Source organism: Peromyscus leucopus, chromosome 17 (assembly GCF_004664715.2).
Source record: "Peromyscus leucopus breed LL Stock chromosome 17, UCI_PerLeu_2.1, whole genome shotgun sequence".
Classification (NCBI taxonomy): Eukaryota; Metazoa; Chordata; class Mammalia; order Rodentia; family Cricetidae; genus Peromyscus; species Peromyscus leucopus.
In genome coordinates, this window is record NC_051077.1 from 17114737 (window position 1) to 17139007 (window position 24271).

Here is a 24271-nt window from a genome sequence, read left to right on the forward strand (position 1 = left end):
GATACCTGGATTATTATATTACTGAAAGAAGGAAAGGGATGTGTTCTAACTTTGTTATTCTACAATGTGTGTGTGTGTGTGTGTGTGTGTGTGTGTGAGTGTGTGAGTTTGTGAGTCCTTTAAACATTCTGAGTCCTTGGAAGACCCATATGTACCAAACCCTTGCATGGTTCCTGGGATTGACCTGACAGGTACAGGGAGCGAATGAAGAAAGGAGAGCCATAGAGAGATACAGAAATGTTTGTTTGGGATGGAATGGGCCCTCTTATGAAGAAGCTTCAGGACCCTGGAAGCTTAGTGTGTTTATCAAATACAATTGAACAGAAAGGTGGGGTTACCAAATATAACTGAATCCAAAAGACAGGATGGAGATGGGGGCACAAGATAGAGAAGAGAATATGGGGAGAATAATACTAAAGGGCTTTTGAAAAGCCATATTGAAACAAACTTTAGGAAAAGCTTCCTAAAATATATACATACATAAAAAGAATCTAAATGGAGTTATATATAAAGGGAGAGACAATGCCTACCTAGACATCATATGCTGCCAAACAAAGCCCCACATACCAGGAACAGGTTAAGGAGTCATTGTCCAAAGGTGTCCCATAGATACTGCCCCCAAACACTGCAGGTTATTGGTTACCCTCCATTGTTTTTTTTTTTTTTTCATTTTTTGTTCTTGTTTTATTTATTTACTTTTAATATCAGACTTATTTTAAATGTAACATGTTTTCATCTTTACAACAATGATTAAAACATTTCTAATTCTTAAAAAGAACACCCTTTATAGAAAGAATTCCATTTTCTGGGGAAAAAAGTCATTTTTATTTTTATTTTTATTTTTTGCTCATAGTGAAAAATGTTACCTTTTCTTTGACAAGACTCTCTCTCTCTCTCTCTCTCTCTCTCTCTCTCTCTCTCTCTCTGATTTTGTGTGATACCTTAATACGTGTTATATGTATTAATTCTGCCATTTTAGCATTTTTTACACTTAAGTTTTATTTAAAAAAGGACTCTCACAAATTAAGCAAGCAACCTCTGTATGGCGTAAAATATTCCTTCTCACATTAAAAACCATTGTGAAAATTCCAGCATCTACAATTTAAATGATGCTGAAATCCATTAAATGGCCATACTGAAATCTCCTCAATGTGCTTTAAAGGCCTGAATAAGCTCTGCCACCACCGTGCACAGTCACTGTGTGGGACTCTCCCACTTTTCTGTTAAGATCCTTCTGAACCTTCCATAAGATGTGAAATTGATGAGGAGTCTAGGAAATCCAAATAATTAGGTTCATGGTTAATTTCATTTTATGATTAAAAATACCTGAAAGTTCACGTTCCCTATATTCAGACTGCATTTGCAAGCATGTTGAGCACAATCTAGGAAAGACAAGTACCACGTTGTTACCTTTTTTATCTAGAGTGACCAAGGCTGCCAAGAAATCAGAGTGCTGAAGCATTAAAAACAATGCAGAAGTGTTGCCAAGTAATTAATAGGTGGCTTTGGCTTATTTCAATTTGCTATAACGCAGGAGCACAGGTGTGATCTCGGGAAATTAAAGATGCTTAACCAAATGAAGGAAGGCTAACGGTGCTTCAGCAAGGATAAAGGAGTTAGTCACGTGACATGGCATGCACATGTTCGATGAGGTAAAGACTCAGAGCCAGCCATTGGCCTTTGAACCTGAGAGTGGTGGTTAGCAGAGATGCTTCTGTAAGGTGGTGTGCCCTGCTCTGCTCCAAGTGCATAGGCTGAAACCCCATTTCTACAGTGACTGGATTTGGACATAAGGTCTTTGAGGAGGTAATTAAGGTTAAATGAAGTGATATGGTGGAACTGTATAAGACAGGGTTGTATGTTCTTATAAAAGAGAAAAGGCATCTGGGTTGTGTAATGTTCTATGTGACCCTATTCTTTCTGTGTAGAGAATGGGTACAAATTTCAGACAATGAAAGTATTTTTCAAACTAAGCCTTGATGCATAAAAGATGGCCATGTGCCTTTATTACATGAAATGGTCAAGGAAAAAGATTTGTGCAAGTTGAAAAATCTGATGAAAAAGCTATTTGTCCTGGAGTCCTCACATGAAGTGGGAAGAAGTTTTGAAGTGACAGGGGACATTGTCACAAGTATCTAAACAAAGAGATAGCAGAAGCAATCGGAGATCATTTTAGACGTTAACTTGCTTGCTCCCTTGCAGCTGTTTGGTGAACACACAGGAGAAGATGAAGAACTAGACCCTCTCTAGTCCTCAGATTTGCTTGCATATTGACCTTGGATTTTCCAGTGCTCTGTGAGGAATGCATGTTGTTTAAAGCACCGACTGCAGTGTGTTTGTTATAGAAGCCTAAAGTGACTATGACAGTGTGTTTCAGAGTATTGGCAGAAATAATGTCCCATAAGATGTAATGTAAATCGTGAATCAAATCCATTAACTAGAATGAACAGGGAAGATCAACAGACTGGTCTGTATATCTGCCTAAGCTCCTCACCTTAATATAGTCTTTATTCCTGCTCTCACTTCAAATGAACTAATCTTTGAAAATCCTTGAAATAGTTCCTAAGTGTTCTGAGAACCTTTCGATGCTTTAAATGGGGTATCTAAAACATATTTAAAACTTAATGAAACGTTCTCTGTGAAACAGCTAATTTACTGCATAGCAAGCCTGCAGTCAGTTGGTGAAAACATTTTGAGTTCTTACAAATACAGTATGAAAAGAACATATGTCATAATTATCTTTATGGCTTATACCCATCTCCCCTTATTAGCAATCATTCACAACATAGTACCCTCCTGTGTGGCTCAAATAATCTTGATCTTTGGCAATAATACATGTTACCTTAACCTCCAGGAGGCCAGATTTTGTCATAAAGAGGATCCTTCCTAGCAGGGCAATGAGTACAAAGAGTTCATGGGGAGAGCATCACCATTAGGTTAGCTGAGTGTGATGTTGGTGTACTCAGGGAAGGGAAATTGGAATTTTTATGAAGTAACTCCCTTTTGATCCTGTCATTTAAAGCCCGAAAGATAAAATGACCCCTGTACTCCCCAAATCTCACCTCCGATGCCTGCAGAGTTTTACTGCTTCATAAAACTACAATAAAGCCCTACTACTTAAAAAAGATCCCTCGCTCCATCCCACGGTGTTTACAGTCTTTGATCATTTTAGAAAGGAGAGTTGGAGAGCTGCCAGGATGAGGGAAATGGCAGGTTTTTGTCCTCTCCTAGCTATTACAAAATTCTTATGCGTAAAAGAAAAAAAAAATGAATAACGCCCCAAACTAGGTATTTCTGAACTGTGTAAACGTTGTGATTTAATTTGCTAATTTCCAAATTTGCCTTAGAAAATAAAAAGCTACCTGGAAGCTGTCAGCCTGGAGATAAATCTTATTGTTAGTATGCAAGCCTGTGAGCACATTACATCTGCTCATGACATGTGGTATGGCTTCTGCATATTCCATGAGCAAAACAAAGCATGAATGTAGCTCTGGTGACCAACAGCCAGGATTACTTACCAGGGATTGGCGGCATCACTGACAGGGGTTATTTAGGATAGGGCAGGGTGGTGGCTTAGCCATGTGATCTCTGCTGTCCGAAATCTGCAAGTAGGAGAGTGGTAAGTTCATGGTCAGGCAGGGCTCCATAGAAAATCCCTTCTCTAAAATGTCTGTGTGAGGGTATGGTAATTTCCTTAAAATGATTTGGAGTCTTCATGATGATAAGGACTTTATGATAACATATACCATGAACAGCTGGTCATATATATATATATATATATATATATATATATATATATATATAAAATACGGATATACATGAAAGACTTTTTGAAAGTGAACATTGTCAAAATAGGCATAATTCCCACCTTTGTGAAATAAGCAGATTCTGTTTGGGGCTAAGAGGTCAATGGCAATAAATCCTCTCTTTGAGCTAAAAAAAAATAAAAAAGTTTGTTTTTTCAGTTTGCCCTTGCAGGTCTAGTGTTACTAATCTTGACCTTTAGTAAGGCTGAATATGTGCAAGGGAAAAATTATGAGCATTTCAACTAAGATACACTTTGAAGCAAAGTAGGTTATAAATAATGTTTAAAGTGCATTTTAAATTATTTTATCTCTCCCATTAGGTTTGAAAGTTCTTGAATAAGGTGATGCTAACGGGTAGTGCTTCCGGTGCATTTTCCCATATGTTTTTTTGCTGTACAAACACATTTGACTTGTCTCCAGAATCACACATACTTTAATTTGCCCCATTTAATCCACTTACCATCAAGATCTCATCTCTTTATTCAGTCTGATGAGGTAATCCTGTTTTCAACATCACTCAACATTTGCTGAATACTTTCTGCCTCCTGGCACCTATCTTTTCATCCACACAATGCCAGGCAGAGTCACCAGCCCACTAATCTAGTCCTCAGAACAAGTGCCACAAACACAGTTGTGTGTGGTAGCAACCCAACTTGAAGGATGTGGGTCAAGCTGAAACAGCCCTAGAAAGCCAATACCATTCTCCTTTCACCACGGTGTCTACTGATAGCTATTATTATATACGAAGACGTGGAGAAGAGGGTCTTATTTGCAAATGTATGGGATTCGCTGTACACCTATCTGCATGACCAAGACCCAGAACACTGAGGACACCAAGTGTTGTGGATGATGTCATGTTGAGGGAAGTGATCATCCATTGCAGATGGAATGAAATGTGGCCCAGTGCTTTGAAAAACAATAGGCAATTTCCCAAAAATCTAAATGGACTCATACCACAGCCCCAACATATGCATCTCTTGAATTTGCCTAAATGAGCTAAAAATTATTTCCTCATAAAACCCACAAAAGAATATTTGCAGGAACACTTTAATGAAGTCATACTTGTAAGTGACCATGCTGTTTTTTAACATAAATTACTGGATGAAATGTGGCACCTTTAGACAATGCAATATTACTTATTACTAAAAAAATAAATAAATAAAAGTCGGATGTGGAGGTGTATGCCTTTAATCTCAGCACTCAGGAGGCAGCAGGCAGATCTCTGTGAGTTTGAGGCCAGCCTGGTCTACATAATGAGTCCCAGGAGAACCAGAGCTACCCTATCCAAAAAAGAAAAAAATTATCAAGTGGAAAAAGAAAGACATAACATAGAGAAACCTTAAGTTCATATTATAAACTTAGAGATTAACACAGGCAAACAACAAGAGGTACACATTATCAAATTTCAACTATTCAGCCCCTAATTAAATGTTTTCTTTTATAGGAGTTGCCTTGGCCAATGGTTCTCTATCTGGGGCAAGTAGACATTCCCTCACATCTCTCCAGAAATAGTGTCTGGGTTGGTTCTCAAACTGTACAACCGAGGTAGGTCTGGAAATTTGAGAATGGAACAGGGTGAGGTGTCTGTGACACACTTGGCTTGTCTGATGTACCAACTGTGAGATCCATGTACTTCTAAGAGCATGAGAAGTGTGTAGATATGTGGGGGTATGGAACTATCACCTGGTTGCAAGAGCTGAGCTAGACTTGGGAGAGAGTGCAGTTTGTGCAAGACAAGATCCAGGAAACTCACCAGGTTGGTTTGATATACAGGCTATGAGACTTAACCTAGGCTTGGGAGTGTGGGGACAGAATGAATGGTCAATGTTCTAGAGAAGTAGCCAGACTGGGTTAGTGTGCTAGCTGCAAGACCCACATAGGTCTGAGAGTGTAAAAGCCATGCAGATGTGGGGGTATGCAGCAATCGCTTGGTTGGGTTTGTGCACAAGGTGGATTGGCTAAAGTAGACTAAAGTGAGGATTAAAGAGCAGGCATGGAAGGAGTATTCTAAGTTAACACACACATCAGAAGATTGAAATACAGTGTGCCTATATGTGCCAGTATAAGCAAAGTTTGTCCATCTTTCTGTTATTGGTTGTCTCAGGAAGAATGGTTATATCCAGATATGTGTATTTTCTTTGACAGCTAAATAACATTTTATTGTATAAAGATATTGAATATTCATTATCCATTTGTCAGTTGGTGGATATGTATGGTGCTACCATTCCCTGATTATTGTCAATAGAGGAACAATGAACATGGATTAGAAAATATCTCTGTAATAGGAAATAGCATCTTTGGGGGATATGCCCAAATTATAGAACTGGATCACATGGTATAAGTGTTACAGCTTTTTGAAGAATGTCCACACTGATTTCCACAGTGACTTTACCAGTTTGGACTCAACAGCAGATAAATGTTCCCCTTTGTTGACTTCCATGGCAACCATTTATTGTCACTTGATTTGTTTATTTTAACCATTCTTATTGAGATAAGAAGAAACTTTAGAGTACTTTTATTGTGTATTATCCTGGTAGCTAAGAATATTGAATATTTTAAAATATATTTTTGAGAATTTATAATTTTTCTTCTGATAATTTTTTGTCTAGTTCCATGTCCCAATTTTTAATTGAGTTCTTTGCTATCTTAATGTTCACTTTCTTTTTTTCTTTGTATATTCCAGATATTAACTTGTTGTTAAAGGTATGGCTAGTAAGGACATTTCCCGATTATGTAGCCTGCCTTTTGCTTGAGTGATGGTAGCCTTTGCTGTACAGAAGCTTTTTCATTTCATGACATGCCATTTATCAATTGTTGGTCTTACTGCTTGTCCTACTGTGGTTCTGTTCAGAAAGTCATTTTCTATGCCTCTCCCTCCTTCTCTCTATGTCTCTTTGTCTCTCTATCTTTCTGCTCTCTCTCTCTCTCTCTCTCTCTCTCTCTCTCTATATATATATATATATATATATATATACACACACACACACACACACACACATATATATATATATATAAAGTCTTGATTCTGGCATTTATTTGCATCCTCACTGGGCTCCTTGATCATATTTATAATTAGCATTTTGAGATCATTGTCTCTTGCATTATCTAAGCTGCTTTTCTCAAGGAACATTACTGTGGGAACACAAACTTTTAGTGGATTTCTTGTGTGTGTGTGTGTGTGTGTGTGTGTGTGTGTGTGTGTGTGTTAAGACCTAGGTATCTGGTTAGGTAATTAGTAATGTTTCTTCCTATGACCATCTGCCTCTCCTTTGTTGCATGAGTATTTGAATCTCTGTTTTTTGTTATCCCAACTGGTTACTGCCAGTTGAATGATTCTTGGGATTCAGTATTGGAACAACTTGAAACTGATATGCAAGTGAGGTGGCAGAGGTGGTCACAGTTCAGCTAAGTCTAGGTGTAGCTTCTGGCTCAGACCAGAACAAACACAGAAGACTTTCACCATGAATCCTCAGAAGGTTCACTAGCTTCTGTAGGGAATCTTGTATCAGCATCACATTGGGAGTGGGTGTTGCTCCATGAAAAAGGTATTTAGGAATTAAGGTCCTCAAGTTATAGACCAAGGTAGTCATTGTACTGTGGAGTGGCGTCAACTAGGGTACGGTTTTCCATACATGGAGGAGGATACCATGTGGTCCTCTGGTGGATGGTAGAGAGGAGTGTGTAGCTGCTCTTGGTGGCATTCAGAAGGGTTCTTAATATTCTCTTTCTCAGGCAGTATTTTTCCAGTAAATATTGTAGTTTATAACTTTTATAGATAAATACCTGACATTTCATATGTAAATGATATTTAATATTTTAAAATGTAAAACAGAAGTGTCCAGGATTGAAATGTGGAGACTTCTCATCCATGTTCAAGACTGGATCACAGTTTCTGGAGCCAGAGATCTGAAACTCATTACCTAATTGAATTATTTTTGTGCAAGTTTGGAGACTCCAAGCATAAGCAAACACACTGATTCATAGCCTAGGTGACGAGTAATTGCATGATACTATTCCTTAGGAGATGGGAACAAATGTCTACTCCCCCAGATAGGGAATGAATACCAGACCAAAGTAAAGATAAGCACAAAATCCAAGTTGGTGACCTGATGAGTTTTCATGAATATTAATATGGGTAAGAGGTTACTCATAGCAGAAAGGAGTCAAAGATGGGCCAAAGCCCACCCCAGCATGGGTGAAATCTTGTGAAAGCTGGGAACCCTGTAGCACACTGCACAGTCTACAGGCAACTCAACAGTTTGAAGATTTCCTTCCCAAGTAGCTTAGTTGATCTGAGACTTCTTGAGACAGCTCATTTACTTTATGCTTCTCAGGCAGCTCTGCTTATGTATTAGTGACTCTCAGATGTCATTATTATATATACTTGAGGAGGGAGGTACTAGTGAATCTGGTCAGCTTCAGGGGCTTTCTGAAACTATTTTGAATTGTTTATGGGCTCAACAAGATTCCATGAAGGATGAATTGTTTCCTTCCCCTTTCACATCATATGCATTAAGGATTTTCCCAACAAGATGGAAGGTTTTAATCTTGGAGAAAACTGCTACACAACACACCCCATGCACTAGAAGTTGGGAAGACAGTCCCTTAAGATTTGGTTAAATATCTGGCTCTCTTTGAAATTCTAGAGAGCAGAGTGAATGGGCACACTGGCCCAAATTCTGCTCTTTCTCTGGGTTGGATATACAGCCAGTGTCTCACCATTATGGACCTTTGACTAGAACCATCGCAAATCATACAATGACACATGCCAGGCAGGACACAGCACCCTGAACATGGTAGATATCACATGTGATTGAAAAATAACCTTGAGACTCAAGGACTTTCTAAAGCACTGGTTTCAAAAGTACCACAAATAATAAAATTCAGCAGTTAGAGCAAGGTAAAACATTAGCAGAAACATAACAATAAGTCTATTTTCCAATCATTAAATGCAACTGACATTTTGTATATGCATATAAACACACATTAACATAACTAAAAAGCATATTTCTGTGTCTCTGTATATTTTTTTGTGCTTTTGGATGTGGGAAGAGCAAATTCACTCTAATTCTCTTAAATACATATTCATCAAAACATAATTGGGATATGATAACAATTTCAAACCCTTGATGTTACTGAAAGCATTTGATGACAAATCTTTGTTCCTACACTGTTTCCTAGTCATGTATATACAAGTTCCATTCTTTCATTTTCCTTCTGTTGCTGGAGGTAGAAATCAGGACCGTGTGCATCCTAGGTATGCACTCCACCACTGGCCTACACCTGCAGATTTTCTAGCCTTGGACAACAGTGATAAAATACTGCAAAGTCTCCAACCTTCCCCAAATGTTCACTGTGCACCATGCCTTTGGCCTTTGGATTGAGCACTTCAGAATGAATTAAGAGGCTTTTCCAAAAACCACTTGATTTTCTTAGATTTCAACACATTTGGTTATTTATTAGCTGACACAGAGCTTTGTGCACTCCTCTGAGCTCTGGCAACTGAGGTATTGTAGTCAGATTTAATTGCAGAAAATAGCTACAACTAGAAATTCACCCACTGCAGCACTCAGACACACAAAGAGCAGTGGTGGGAAAACAATTCTGCAATGACGATTGAGACAAAATGGCCTGTCTATTGTTTGTATCCTTTCTATTAAGCCATTCTAACTTAAACCCTCATTCAGATTTCCTAAAAGTGAAGCATTCCATACAGTGAAACATGCTTATTGGGCATATTCTCCACACTTACTATTGTATTTCAAAATGAGCTTCTCCTTTGCCTCTTTCACTTTCAAGTGGATTTAAAAACAACAACCATCAGAAGAGGTCATCTCAGCAGGAAGCCCAATTAGCTCAAAATAAAGTCTTAAATGGTACATGAACCAGAACTCATAACCATCCTCCCTCAGGGTACTGTGGCCCATTCTTGCATTAAAATGTGTTAATGTGATCTTTCTCCATCTTCTTCAACTCTGTCACCCTTTTAACCAACATTTTATGTCTTTCGAGTATAAACTATTAAATAAATGCATAAGTGTATATATATGAGTTTGCTGTTCTCAATGTCTTTTCTTTAGATTTACTTAGCTTCACGGTCAGAAACATCTGCTTTTTGCCTCAGTGAGATTGATAGGGACTCTTTTCTAATTTGCCAATTTATATTATTTACTAGTTGCATTTTTTTGAAGAATAGGTTAAGCAGAAAAAAATGAAAAGGGGAGACAAAGAGGAAGAGGGAGAAAGAGAGAGAAAGAATGCCTAATTATACAGCAGATGCCAGAAGTGGTATTTATTCACCAAAACTGCATGGGTCATTCATTAAAATCTTGGTTTTAATTAGCAAACACCTGTTTTCTGTTTGATTTTACACTGATATCTACTGTCTGCAATTTGCTTTCTTCGGTGAGCAATTAGCTAGCCCTGACAGTAACAGTTAATCTAATTAGTCCTGAGGTGCCCTGGGAGGTAACAATCGATTTGCAGAGATCACAGATACAAGTGATCACAGCTTCACTCACCTGGATGGATAAGTTTTGTGCACAATTATTGCTAAGCATCACCTTTGGTCTTGACCTTTCCTTTTGGACTGAGTTTAGAAGGAAGGAAGAATAAGCTAATGCAAGGTTTTTCAGTATACACCACATGTTAGTTGTTAACGCAAAGTCCAGAAAGCACTGGGCTGAGAGGTAAAACCATTATATGTTTTAGGCTATGAGAGGTGATGAACTCCATATAAACTAAGTATTGTATACCTTGAAACTTAGAAACTCAAAGGAGCCAAGGTCCATTGAAGTGCTTTTAGTCAAGAATTAAATGTCTTCTAAACAACTTCAGTTGCCATTAAAGGAAAAGCATAACAACATTGACTTTTTTTTTTTAACAAATGAGAAGGCTGTCCTTGTTTGCAAACTGGCAAAAGTGTGTTTGCAAATTTATAATCTGTATGACTGTACCAGCATGCTATCAGAGCTTAATGAAGTTCTCTGATGTCTTTTAACATAGATCATGGCATAGATGAAATTCTTTCTCTTAATTTTGAAATTTAGTCAAAATGAGTTGCTACCAAATTCTAGGGTCTAGAAAATCTGCATCAAAGAAGGAGTCAGTCATCAGACCTAATTCTGTATAACATTTCCATAATGGTGCAGTTAGATGATTGGAGTGAATCGTCTCCTAAATAAAGCAAAGGCTAATAAGTGTCACTACTAGAGATGTCTGGCACTGCTTCTCTTCCTTTCCTCTGGTCTCACTCTCAAATACTTATCTGGAAAGGAGCCCTGGATTACTTAGCTCCACTCACAAACTAGACATAGAAGGAGAAGAGTTATCCTTTATGTTCAGAAGGGTTGATACCCAGACAGCTGTGCAAGCATACATGCACAACTCTCTGACCCCATCATCTTTTCATGATACCAAATAGGAAAGGAGGTGGAAAGGGGGTTTACAACAATCAGAGAAATCAAGTTTTACCCTCCTACCACCTTCCAAAGGCATCCATCTGTTGGTGCTCTGAAGGTCGTGCTCTGTAGACTAGGATTTTGTTTCTTCTTCATGTAAAACAGGCTTGTTGGACCTTTCCTAAAAGGTAAAGTTTGATAGGCTGAAAGAGGTATATGTTGGAAAGTTTCTTGCTCATAAATGTTGCACTGGCCATGACAGTGATCAGTGTTATCGATGTTTCTGCAACATTGCACCCTAGGTAGTGAGCAAAAGACAAGGACCTATGCAACCAGCCTTGCCACCAGCTGCCACCTCACCAGCTATTCTCTATATGTATAACATGCCAGCTAAATGTCTAAAATTTGAAAAATATGGGTAGAGAATTATATTACTGAAGCAACTTTCTTTCTTTCTCTTTCTTTCTTTCTTTCTTTCATTCTTTCTGTCTGTCTGTCTTTCTTTCTTTTTTTTCTTTCATTTGTTTTTTTTGAGACAGGGTTTCTTTGTGTAGCTTTGCATCTTTCCTGGAACTCATGCTGTAGCCCAGGCTGGCCTCGAACTCACAGAGATCTGCCCGTCTCTGCCTCCTGAGTGCTGGTATTAAAGGCATGAGCCACTGTTGCCCAGCTGAGGCAATTTTCTTAAATGGCAATATTTTGGAAGTGTCAACACATTACCTTGTCCCAAGCCTTTCTAATTCTTTATACTATCTGGTTAATTCCAAGAAAAAAAACAAAACTGATATTTAAAACATAGTCTATGCATCAAAGTATATATTTTTTTTAAATTACATATGTATTTCCTACTGGAGACATAAGATAGCATTGGATAGCATTTGAGTATTACAGTAAGCCCATGTCATTGTCAGGGCAGGCTGCATTTTCATCATGTTAGAAGAGATGAACAAGTAGAAAGTCTAGAAAAATTCAGGAAGATGATAAAGTTAACAAAGGACAGATAAATGAAGATGAAATAATATGTCTTTCCAATTAGAACTCACCATGCTGTGGGCAAGACAGTCCTATAGCAGTAGATAGTATGATTCAATACAGACAACGCAAAGGGTTTCCAAGAGATGTGAAGTGGAGATGTTTCCTTCAAAGTGGAACCATTTATACTTTCTAAATGACATGCACCTGAAAATATTTGACTTCTCTGTGTTTCATTTCTTCAAAATGAAGTAACATGGGTTAGGATGTCCATGATAGCATATGTGGATAGTATTTATAGCTAGTTGTAATCAGTTGGACACAGACACTCATAAAAAGAGAATAGAAAGTAATATCATTTGTAGCATTTGTCAGCTTCTATGGTGTAGTACCCTTGTAGCTTCAAACTCTGACTATGATGTAAATAGTAATGAAACGGAGAGATATTCACAACTGCTTTCCGGACCTGGTGAAAAGTGCCTTCATTACAGTATTCGAAGACCTAGTCCTGGAGTATCAGATGTTTCTTCAGGAGCCTTCATACCCTTCCCGGTACTCATTCTTCCTTCTCTGAAAATTCCCCTCATTGGCACATGTCCCAACATGGATACCTTAACATCTTCTTCCTTGAGAAAGCATTTAAATTAGGGAAGAACTAAGCTGATTAGTCACCTGTGCTGGAGGCATTTATATTTTAATAACTAGGGAAAGTAGTCTTAAGAATAAGCAGGTAAGGAGTGGAGACTTTTATAACTTACTAATTATGGAAAATAATGAGAACAAGCAGGTACAGAGTCGACTACAAAGGTAGAATCAATCTCTGGGAAATCATGTACATTGCAGCATTAGTGAGACTTAGATGGAAACCTTATGCATGGATCATACAGGAAAGGCACAAGGATGTAGTAAGGATATTTTAGCAGAATAAATAAAGTTGCACAAAGGAATGATTGATATACAGAGTAGCAGGTGGATGAGACATTAGTCAGCTAAACCTGTATGCTGCCATGCTCATCAGAGAAGACAGAGGATATTGCCAAGAGCCTCAAGGTATCTTGAAGAATTAAATTGGCTGTTTTGTAATGGTGCCCCTTTGCTATTTACTGTTAGTTCTTTTTACCACAGTAAGATTTCTGTTACAGTTTTTCTCTTCAGCACACACCTCCTTTTTTTTTTTTTTTTTTTTTTTTGCATCTTAGTTACTAGAATGATGCAGACTCCAAATTAATCAGTGTTGTCATTCCACTGGAAATGCGGAGGGTGGTGGTGGTATAATGAGTTACTTTGTATATGGAGCTGTGATGTGTTTTGTTATCTCCCCCACTCCCTCTCTCTTATTTGTTTGTCAAACAGAAAAAAAAAAGCCAATTCTGGCTACTTTCACATTCATATTCAATGGCTTGATTTGAGTATTGTTTTAATACTCATCAGGAAATTATCATTTTCTTTGTAAAAGGTTTGCTGAATTTTAAAATATCTTTCTGTCATAACTACAGGCTTGTATTTTTTTCACAAAAATAGATTTTAAGTTTGGTAATGGAGATCACTGAGAGATTCTTCATTTTGAAATGTACACTTCAGTAGGCTATTTATTGAATAATAACGGCAAACACACATAGCATTCGGGAAAGACATTGCATATGATGCTGTACATATGTTAACTTGAATATTCCCCTTAGCCTACTGGGAAGTATTGTTATTTCTCTGTTGTCACAGATAAAGACACAAAAGCATAGACACTAATAAAATGTCGTAGAGTTGAGCATGATTTGAATCCAGCCATGTTGGCTCTATAGTACAACTGAATCATATCTTCTAAATTTCAACTAAAAATAAAAGTTTTGGTCTATGATTTGGTCTATCACATGGGCAACAACAAAGGCAATAGATAGTCAATATTTAGGATAAGCTACTACAATCCCACAGGAGGAAGAATAGCAGGCATCTGGTAGGTAAAGCCTATTCTCTTCTCAGATAAAAGGAAAATCCTGACTAGGAGAGAATCTCAGAAAGCATTGTCATATTTGGGGAAGATAAGCCACCCAAATTAGAAGCTTTGTGGGAACCTTCCATTGTTTCTTGGCTTCTTTTACAACAGCAGGCTATATTTCGCTGACACCAGGAGAACGGTTTCCCATTGTAGTGACTGGTTAAAGACCAGGAGAACGGTTTCCCATTGTAGTGACTGGTTAAAGAACCACATTCCCAGTGCTTCATAGGTTTTATTGAGTAAATGAAATGATATTGTTGCTGTTAAAAGAGACTTGACAGAATCAGAGAAAGGTTTACTCTGACCAAAGTGTAGGTTACATGATCACTACCCAAATACAAATTCTGTAAGGAGGATCAGAGCATCATGAGACTCCCTTCAGCAGAAATACATATTGTAGTGGGTAGCCATTCCAGCTTTGATCTGGAAGTTCCAACCACCATTGAGGCTTCAGTAACTGTCATGCCTACAAGGCGGGGCCGAGAGAGGACCCTGAAGATCTGAGATCTGGATGGGCCCATTCCCTTGGTTCCTGGACCATGGAAAGCTGGAGGTAGATCAAGCAGAGTTCTCCAAAGAATACCGCCGGACTGTGCCACACCTTTCCCAGACCCTGTTACCTATCCCTTCACTTGTAAGTTACTCCACAAAATAAATCTCCCTTTTAACTATGTGGAGTGGCCTTAATAATTTCACCAATAACATATAGTGATCATAACTGGAAATTATATATATATATGTGTGTATATATATATATATGTACATATATGTATGTATACACATATATACCATGTAAGTGTTATCGCTAAAATGGTAATAGACTGTGAAAACATATATGCCAGGTGATAAGGTTAGAAGTATGAGCAAAAAGAGAACAAAATGCATTATTTCTGAAAACCAGGGAGGAAGCACTGTTGGGAATAGTGCCAAGCAGTGAGGGAACAGTGGCTCTTTAGACCAGATGGAGTACACTCACACACGAAGTGGGACAGGGCTTCATACCCACTTGCCTCACATTTTAAAAAGGTGTATCACTTACTTGTTGAAATATTTAAGTGCTGAATCTGGTAGAAGGGAAGGTAGGAGATAGTCTAGAAATCATCGGTACAAAAAGGAGTTTCTGAACAGGACACAGATAGCACAAGCACTAATTCCTAAGCAGAATGCTTAAAACTGAAAAGCGTCTGTATGGCAAAGGACACCATCATTTAGGCGAAGTGGAAGCCTATAGAACAGAAAAAAATCTTGACCACTTAGACATCTGACAGAAGGTTAGTATCGAAAAATATATAAAGAACTAAAAAGAAACAAACTGAAAAACAAGAAAACAACCCAATTTAAAAACGGAGTCATCAGAACTCATCAGAGAGTTCTCAAAACATGAAACACAAATGACTGAGAAACTCTTAAAAAATGTTCAATATCATTAGCCATAAAGGAAATACAAATTAAAACTACTTTGAGACTTCATCTTATAACAGTAACAAATGAGATCCATTTTTAAAAAAAATGCCAGCTTATGCTTGTGAGGATGCAGGATCCATGCTCAGGTAGAGTTGGCCAATACTGAATGAAATCAATTGCATTTTTATAGATATTTTTGTATCATTTTATTTTTATTTTGTTTTTGTCTTATTGATGTTTTACTTCTTTATTTTTATTTTTTGTGTTTTTTATTATTTTGTGTTTCTTGATGTTTATTTTTAAAGGAGAAATAAAAGGAACATAAATTTGAAAGGTAGGGGTATAGGGATATTCTGGGAGGAATTGGGAGAGGGAGGGAACATGATAGAAATATGTTGTATGAAGAATATATTTCAATTAAAAAAGAAATACTCAAGTGCCTCTATGGATAAAGATCAACATCACCTTTTAGAAGTTTATCAGATTAGGTTAAAATACATTTTGTTGATTCTTAGCTTACTTTAAAGATGGAACTAGAAAATATTATCCTGAGTGAAGTAACCCAAACACAGAAAGACAAACATGGTATGTACTCACTCATAAGCAGATATTAGATGAAAAGCAAAGGATACCCAGGCTACAAGCCACAGCCCCAGAGAAGTTGAGTAACAAGGAGGACCCTAAGAGAGAGATGCATGGATAGCCCTAGGAAGGGGAAATAAATGAGATCTCCTGGGTAAACTGGGAGTGGAGGCAGTAAGAGGGAAGGAGATAGGGGAAGAGAACATGAGGGAACAGGATGGGCAAGTTGTGGGAGGGAGGGACAGGGAGAGCATTGACAGAGATATCTTGATAGAGAGAAACATTATGGAGTTAAGGAGAAACTTGGTAATAGGGAAATTCCCAAGAATCAGCAAGGATGACCCCATCTGAGACACTTAGCAATAGTGGAGAGGGTGCCTGAACTGGCTATCTCCTATAATAAGATTGGTGACTACAATAATTGTCATCATAGAGCCTCCATCCAGTAACTGACGGAAGCAGATGCAGAGATCCATAGCCAAGCACTGGGTCAAGTTCTGGGAGTCCAGTTGAAGAGAAGGAGAAAGAATTACATTAGCAAGGGGAAACCCACAGAGAGAACTGACCTGAGCAATTACTAAAACATACAAACACTGTTGTTAAAATTGTCTGAGGAAGTAAGTTATGGTCCATTCCAAGCTCTTACCTGAACTCAACTGTCTTATCCACTTGCTACTACTGTCTTTACAGCTATGGAGCCACCAAGGCCATGCAACATGTTCCAGTATTGGAATTGATCCAAAAAGGATCTGAGAGATCATTTATGTGAAACCTGTACTGCTGTGGAGACTCCAAGATGCTGGAAATGCCAGAGTTGTGAGACACTTGACAAGGATACCTGTATACAGAAAGTGGAATTGGTCTGAGATAGAAAAGCTGGAGGTGTGGAGTCATTTAAGAATTTTGAAACTAAAGTTGCTAACATCAGACATGGACCTACAGGATTTTGTGCTTGCCCTGCTGGGCTCTGTCCTTACTGGGCTCCCATTTTCCCACTTTTGAATTGGAATGTGGATCATGGGCCATTGTCTCTTTGAAGTATGTAACTATCATTTTTTTTTTTTTTTACTTTATAGAAAATCACAATTCAGAGATGTCCTTGAGTCTCAAAACAAGAATGAAAAGGAAGAAATGGAAAGAGAATAAGAAAAGCAAAAACAAAAAGAAGGTTTTGAACTTTTTTTTTTTTTTTTGACTTTTAAATAGTGTTGAAACTATTAAGGGAATCAGAATTCCTTGAATTCCTATGAGGACTTTTGAATTTAGACTAAATGTATTCTGCAGAATGCTAAGGTCATGAATGAATGTGGGTCATTGTTGTGGTGCTGTTTTGGGAGATTATAAAACTTCAGGAGCCCTGCTGGAAGAAACACATCACTTGTCCCACTTCCAGCTCCCTCTACCTGCTTTATTTCTGTGATTGAGATGTGATCTCTCAGCTTCCTGATCCTGCCACCAATCCTGCTAGCTCCTTGCTCCCCTGCCTCCCCACCATGAGGGACCCTTATCTCTATGGAAACATGAGCCCAAATAAACATGCTTGTGTATAAATTTATTTGGTCATTGTAATTTATCACACCAACAGAAAAAGCAAACTGATGCAGTAAGTAATGGGGTATTAACACATGGTAAATTTGTAATCATTCTGAAGGCAAAAATCTATGGGCATTATAATAAACTCAATATACATGTGAAAGAAAAGTCAATATTAAAGGACAGGATTTGGAACTGATCAGATGGAAGGAAAGACCTAACATTAACAGGAATATAAAAAATGAGAAAGCAGAAAGGGGATTATGTTTAGGATACAATGAGGAGCTCCATTTGAGTTCATGTATATCTCCATTCTGCATCCACATGCTCATGACACACTGACATCTGTTAGTAAAGCTCCTTGTTCTTTCATTTTTATTTGTACTCCCCTCAGAGGAAAAGCAAAATATGAGGTAGGATCAGATATCATGCTTCTCCAAATTTTTTGTCATTTTAAAAGGGTTTTGAATTATAGCAGAAAAGCAATTTATAATGTGGGAGAAACTGATGATATCCTTAGAGCACAAAAATAGTCAACATTTTTGATAGACTATAGGAGATTATTGTGTTCACAGATAACACTAAGAAAACCATGAATGCAAAACATGCAGAATCATCTCTTCAGAAGGAGGTGTTTAATAGCCAGGTGACATTTTTGCTATCTGTATGACCAAGATCACATCAGATTCTCCCCCAGACTCTTAAGATATCATATGTAGCAAATCTATAGAACTCATCTTTATGGAAAATTTTGCATGTACTTTACAAAGAGTTTCTCTGTAGTCACACCTTAAGCTTTATTGTGCACATGGGGTTGAGTTAATTATCACAGGGAAACAGTTTTCCAAATTGGGCTGTGATTAAATATGCCTAAAGTAAATGAACTACCAACACCAGCTACTGAGTCCTATTGAACTGGACTTCCTTCTTGCCTCACATGGATCAACACTCTGCTGGCTGTGGTGTTTGCAGAAACTCCCACAATATACTTTCTTGAAACAGTACATTATTACAATGATAAAACAAATTCAATATAGCCTCTGAATTGTATTAGTTATATATAACTGTATTAGTGTTATATCATAGCACACACATTAGCTCGGTGATTGTTACCTTTAATTTATATTCATCATTGACTATGACTTGCAAAAGTTGAACACCCACCAACCATCCTTCCTTAGTCACCAAGAATCTGAGGGAAAATTGATTCTTATATTTCTATTTTCATGCCATGACTCTAACACCACAGCAAAAATGCAAAAGAGACAATGGAATGTTTCTCTTGGAACACAATTACTTTCCTTCTTTATGACGAGTTGGGTAAACTGAGAAATTACAACTCAAAGATAAATATCGATCCCTTGTATATGTGCTGCCATGCCCCAGAAGAACTTTGGAATGCCTGTGCCTTGGGTTCCACTCCTAAATCTTGTTCTAAAGAATTAAATAGCAACTTATACACTAGTCACACTGCAACAATTCTGTGATCAGAATTTAGAAAAAGTTTCCATCATCGTTCCCATATTTCCACCCCTGAATTTCCCCCATTTTTAGCAAATTCTAGGTTCTAATGAACAGTCAGTTTTTCATCATTTTTAACAAATGGCAATTATTTCCCCTTCAGCACATACTTCTTCTTCCCATTTATTGCCTACCTAAGTGACCTTCAGACTGCATTAGCCATTTATATTTTTAAATTGCATTTTATTTAATTTTAAAACTGGAACAAGCTTAATAAATGTTTGGTCATTTTTCCCCCTCTATTATACCACAACAGTACTTCTCAAGCTTATATTCATTATGGGAAAAGAGAGAGCCTTTTAGACATTTTCTGCCTTATTTTCCATTTCTTATATAATTTTAATTCCATGGGTGCACTATCTATCTATTTATGGGCTGTGCTTCTCAGAATAATGGTCAGAACCCTCTGCCACTAAAGCAGCCTTTATTCCTTTGAGTACAATACGCCCTGGCCACTTGAAAATGCCCTCACAAAGGTTGTTCAGCTTTAGAACTAAGGATACAAACAACAGGGCAAGGACAAGAAACCAGTGGATTCTGCTGCTCTTCTTCCATTTGTAATGAATGAAATGAAACTCCTTAAGCAAGCACTCTCTGTGACAAGTGATTCATTTAGATGACAATCTGATATGACCTTAGTCGCCTGTTCCTCTGAATTCAATGGCCAGTGCAGTATCCAAATGTTTCTGAGTTTCTATTATTCCTATGTAATAAAATAATTTTCTTAAAGGATGAAAAGTTGGCTAAGATCTTCATAAAGTATAAATACTCTAGATATGCCTTAGTAGTCCTTTCCAAGAATATCAAATAACTCATGTCAGCCTGAGAGAGAGATGAGCAACTAGTATAGGAAGAGGAAGAGCCAGTGTTATCAAGGCAACTTTGAGTTCTTATTTTGATTTGTCAGTCTTATTAATAAAATTGTTAAAAGTGGACCAAGAAGGAAGCTCAGGGACAACTTTATCAAAGTCTGTGGGAAAAAAAAGAACAAGGCAAATACGCAGTGAATCTTGGCATCTGCTTAGAAGAGGATGAGAGAAAGTCGAGCTTTCAAGAATAAAGGCTAATCCATTGGTGTTGATCAGTGAGCAACTGCTTAAGAAAAGGAGAGGGAAAATACAGAGAAAGAGCGAGAAAACTCACATCAACAGTAATAGGAGGCTTTAGCTTTGGGAAGTATCCTCACGGAAACAAGATCAGAAGGATGAAAGGAAAAGATTTGAGAAAAAATGGACGTCTCTGAGGTGTTACATGTACAACAGCTCAACAGCCACAGCGAGGAAGAACCTTCCAGAGAAAAGAGCAAATGCGGCCCAACATTGACCAAGAAGCAGGTAGTCAATCTTCTACACCCTTTGAGGCTGCTAATCCATGAAACACTGGAACCAACTAGAAGGTTTTATTGAATCAAGAAAATGTACCCTCAGGGCTGAGCTCTTATTTAGACGCTAAACAAATGACTCTGCATTTAATAGGTAAATGGGTGACACTGGTATTAGCTACCTGCCAGTACCATGTAAACATAACAGATACTTAGAGAACATTTCATCCAAACACAAGAGTTCTTCTCAGCACCCCATGAAATGTTCTCAAAAATTGATCATATATTCACGCAAAGCAAGTCTCAACAGATATAAGGAAATTGAAATAACACCCTGCATCTTATCTGACCACCACAGATTAAATCTGAATATCAACAACAACAGAAATAGTATAAAGTTTAAAAACTCATGGAAAAAAAAATGCAAACTGGGCAAGTCAATGATAACCAAGCTACTATCCACAGAATCATAGAGGTTCAAGTATAGAGTAAGGAACTAGAGGGGACAGATAGATATCCCTAGGATGGGAAATAGAGTAGATAATTATGAATGGGGGTTGGAACTAGATGATCAAGTGGAGAGGGGAGGGAAGAAAGGAGCAAGGGAAAGAATATGAGGAAAGACAGTAAATTTAAGGGCCATTTGAAGGATAGTGTGGAAACACAATACAGTAGAAGCTTCCTAAAATATATACAAATAATAGGGAATTCAGAGCCACAGCCGGCCACCACTTGTCACCAAATAACATTTCCAGTACCTGGTATGTGTTATATCTATTTGAACTGTTAGACAAAGGAGTCACTTGTGGACCTCCAAACAACCCAGGATGTTATCAAGACTATAGGTTGCTCTCCATAAACTGACATCAAGGCCCTATTGCTGAAGATAACACCCACACAAACCATTTAATATGGAGACATCAAGCTGGAGTCACCACTCTGTGCTCTAGTCTTTGATACAGGAAGATACTATGCAGGCTATCAAAGGAGAAACATAAACATCAACCATACACACACCTTGATCTACAATGATATTCTCCCTAGAAGATATGGCAGCACAATTGTGGCACAAAATTTGTGGGAGTGATCAATTAATCTGTGACATGACTTGAAATCCATTTCATGAGATGGAACCCATACCTGACACTCTCTGTGCAACCAAGAACCTGAAACTAGATAGCCCAGAAAAAAGGGCAAAACCAAATACTATTGTTCTACAAAAAAAAAAAAAAGCACTAAAATTGATATTGTGCTACCCTCATAGATCAGTGCCTTGCTCAGCTATCATCAGGGAAGTTTCTGCCTGCAGCAGATGGGATCAAATACAGAGATCCATAACCAGACATTATGCAGAGAGTGAGAGACCTTGGAATACTCAGCCTGAAATGGAATTTCTCCACCAAGTCCTTCCCGTTAGAACTCAGGGAACCTTGCAGAAGAGAAGGCAGAAAAAGTGTAAGAGCCAGAGGGAATGGAGGACACCAAGTAAACAAAGTCCTCTAAATCAACAGGATTTATGTACATAAAACCTCACAGAGACTGAGGCAGCATGCACAGGGCCCACATGGGTCTGCACCAGATGGGGTCCTAGAGCTCAAAGTTGAAGTGGACACATGTCCCCATCCTTAACCCAGAAGTTATCTCCAGCTGATAATCAATTGTAAATAAAAATTTAGATTTCTCCAAGGGAGTCCCATGGAGGAAAACAAACTACTCTTAAGTGTAGGTGGCTTGCCTGGCAGTAGATGACAAACTGAAAACAAACTCAATGGCATCTTTGGAGGTTTCTTGTCTCATAATGTTCTGTTAGGGTTTTCCGTTTATCTTGTTTTCTATTTTTCATTTTATTTATATATATATGTTTGCATTTATGTATATACATACATGTGTGTGTGTGTGTGTGTGTGTGTGTGTGTGTGTGTAGTTTTCTGTTTAATTTTCCAGTTTACTGTTTTATGGGATTGCTGAGTGTGTAAACGCATGGGTCTGCATTATAGCTGTTTCTTGTGACTTTTCTTGGGCTCTTTTCCTTCTGTTTGTTTTGTTCTGTTATGCTGCATTGTATCATGTTTTATCTCATTATATTTTATTTTATTATTATCCCTTAGAAGCCTGTTTGTTTTCTAATGGAGGGACAGGAAGGAGATAAATCCAGACAGGAATGGGGGGTTGGGAAGAACTGAGATGACTAGAGGGAGATGGAATAGTATTAGGTGAGAAAAAAATTCTATTTTAAGTAAAAGGGAAAAATAAAATAAAAATGGTTGTTTGCTACAAAAAAAATCTGTATAGTATCCATGTTTACTATTTGATTAACTGGCTCTACTTAAATTCTTTATGATTATCACTTAATACAAAACATGTACACAGTATGAATAACACTAAGTAAAAATTTTATGGGCATGTTATTTAGAGATTTATATAAAAACAGCTCCTTATTAAATAAAAGAAGTAAATTTTATTTATTCATCACATTCAACTGACTTTACATTTGGTAAATATATTCATGATGTGAAATGAAAGCACCTTCAGGACATAATTTGTTCTTTCATCACCAATCTCCAGCTTCTAACATTATTATACTTTTCCAAGACAGCTTTATTTTTATTTCATCTGAAGAAGTCTCCAATCTAGCAATAGTGGCAGATTTCTAGGCATCAAAAGCTTTTAGTGAGTCTCACATTCATAAGTCACAATAAAAATGCATACTTTAAAAACGTTAATTTTCATTTTCTAAGTGGCCTCTTCCCTTGTGTTGATCCCAGACTGTTCTGCTCTGTATCAAAGGGAAGCATGTTACTAACTGAAACCCAAATGTTTTCTTTATTGCATGGATATAAGGTATCAGTAATTCCTAAGGTGTGGGAATTCTATGCTGTCGGGAATCATTTGTATAGCTACATCTCTATTATTTTATTATCTTATAACACTCATTTTGATAAATATTTTTGTGGTTCTTTGACACTTTGATATTTTTGACATTGATGAAAAAACTCCATTGGTTTTACAGTTTTGACAATCTGGGGAATACAGCTTTTAGTATCTCTGAAGAGGGTACACAACATACATAACTTCAGTACTGAAACATGCAGCCACAGTACTATAACAGCTTATGGCAATTTTCCTACTGAACAGATTTAAAACATTTAGAGTTGTCATCATGTGTACAAGGTCAACAGAGATGATGTCAGGGAAGTGAATAAATTTGAATTTCGTTCCCTTCCACAAGAATATATTCCTTGGAGAAATAATCAAAGGGAGAAAAAGAAGTATTTTATGTAGAAAGAAATTGTGATTCCTGGGGCTCTCAAAACTCTTGGTTCAGCTCAGTGTTTGTAGAGCCCCTTGTCCCTAATTCTTAAGAAAGTAGACACAGTACAGAGATGGTTGTCACTCCTAGCAGGCCACTAGGTACTTATGTAAGACTTTAAGGTAATGCAGAACCCCTACATGTCAGGAAATGTCCTCTTTTGTTTCATGAGCAGAGAATAAAAATTTTGTCTATACATGTTTACCTGCCTACCCAATGCAGATAGCTACGCAAGCAAAAGACTACCAATTTACAAGGTCATATTTTCCCTTCACATCCTTTGTTAGCCTAACAGGCAAGTAAGGGACACTATTTCATGCTCCATTGATTTCTCTTTGCAATCTCTGCCTAAGGGATCAGGAACTTCCCAAGATTTGAACCAGAAACAATTTAAAACACAAGAGACCACCTAAGCTCCAGAATGGTTTGCCT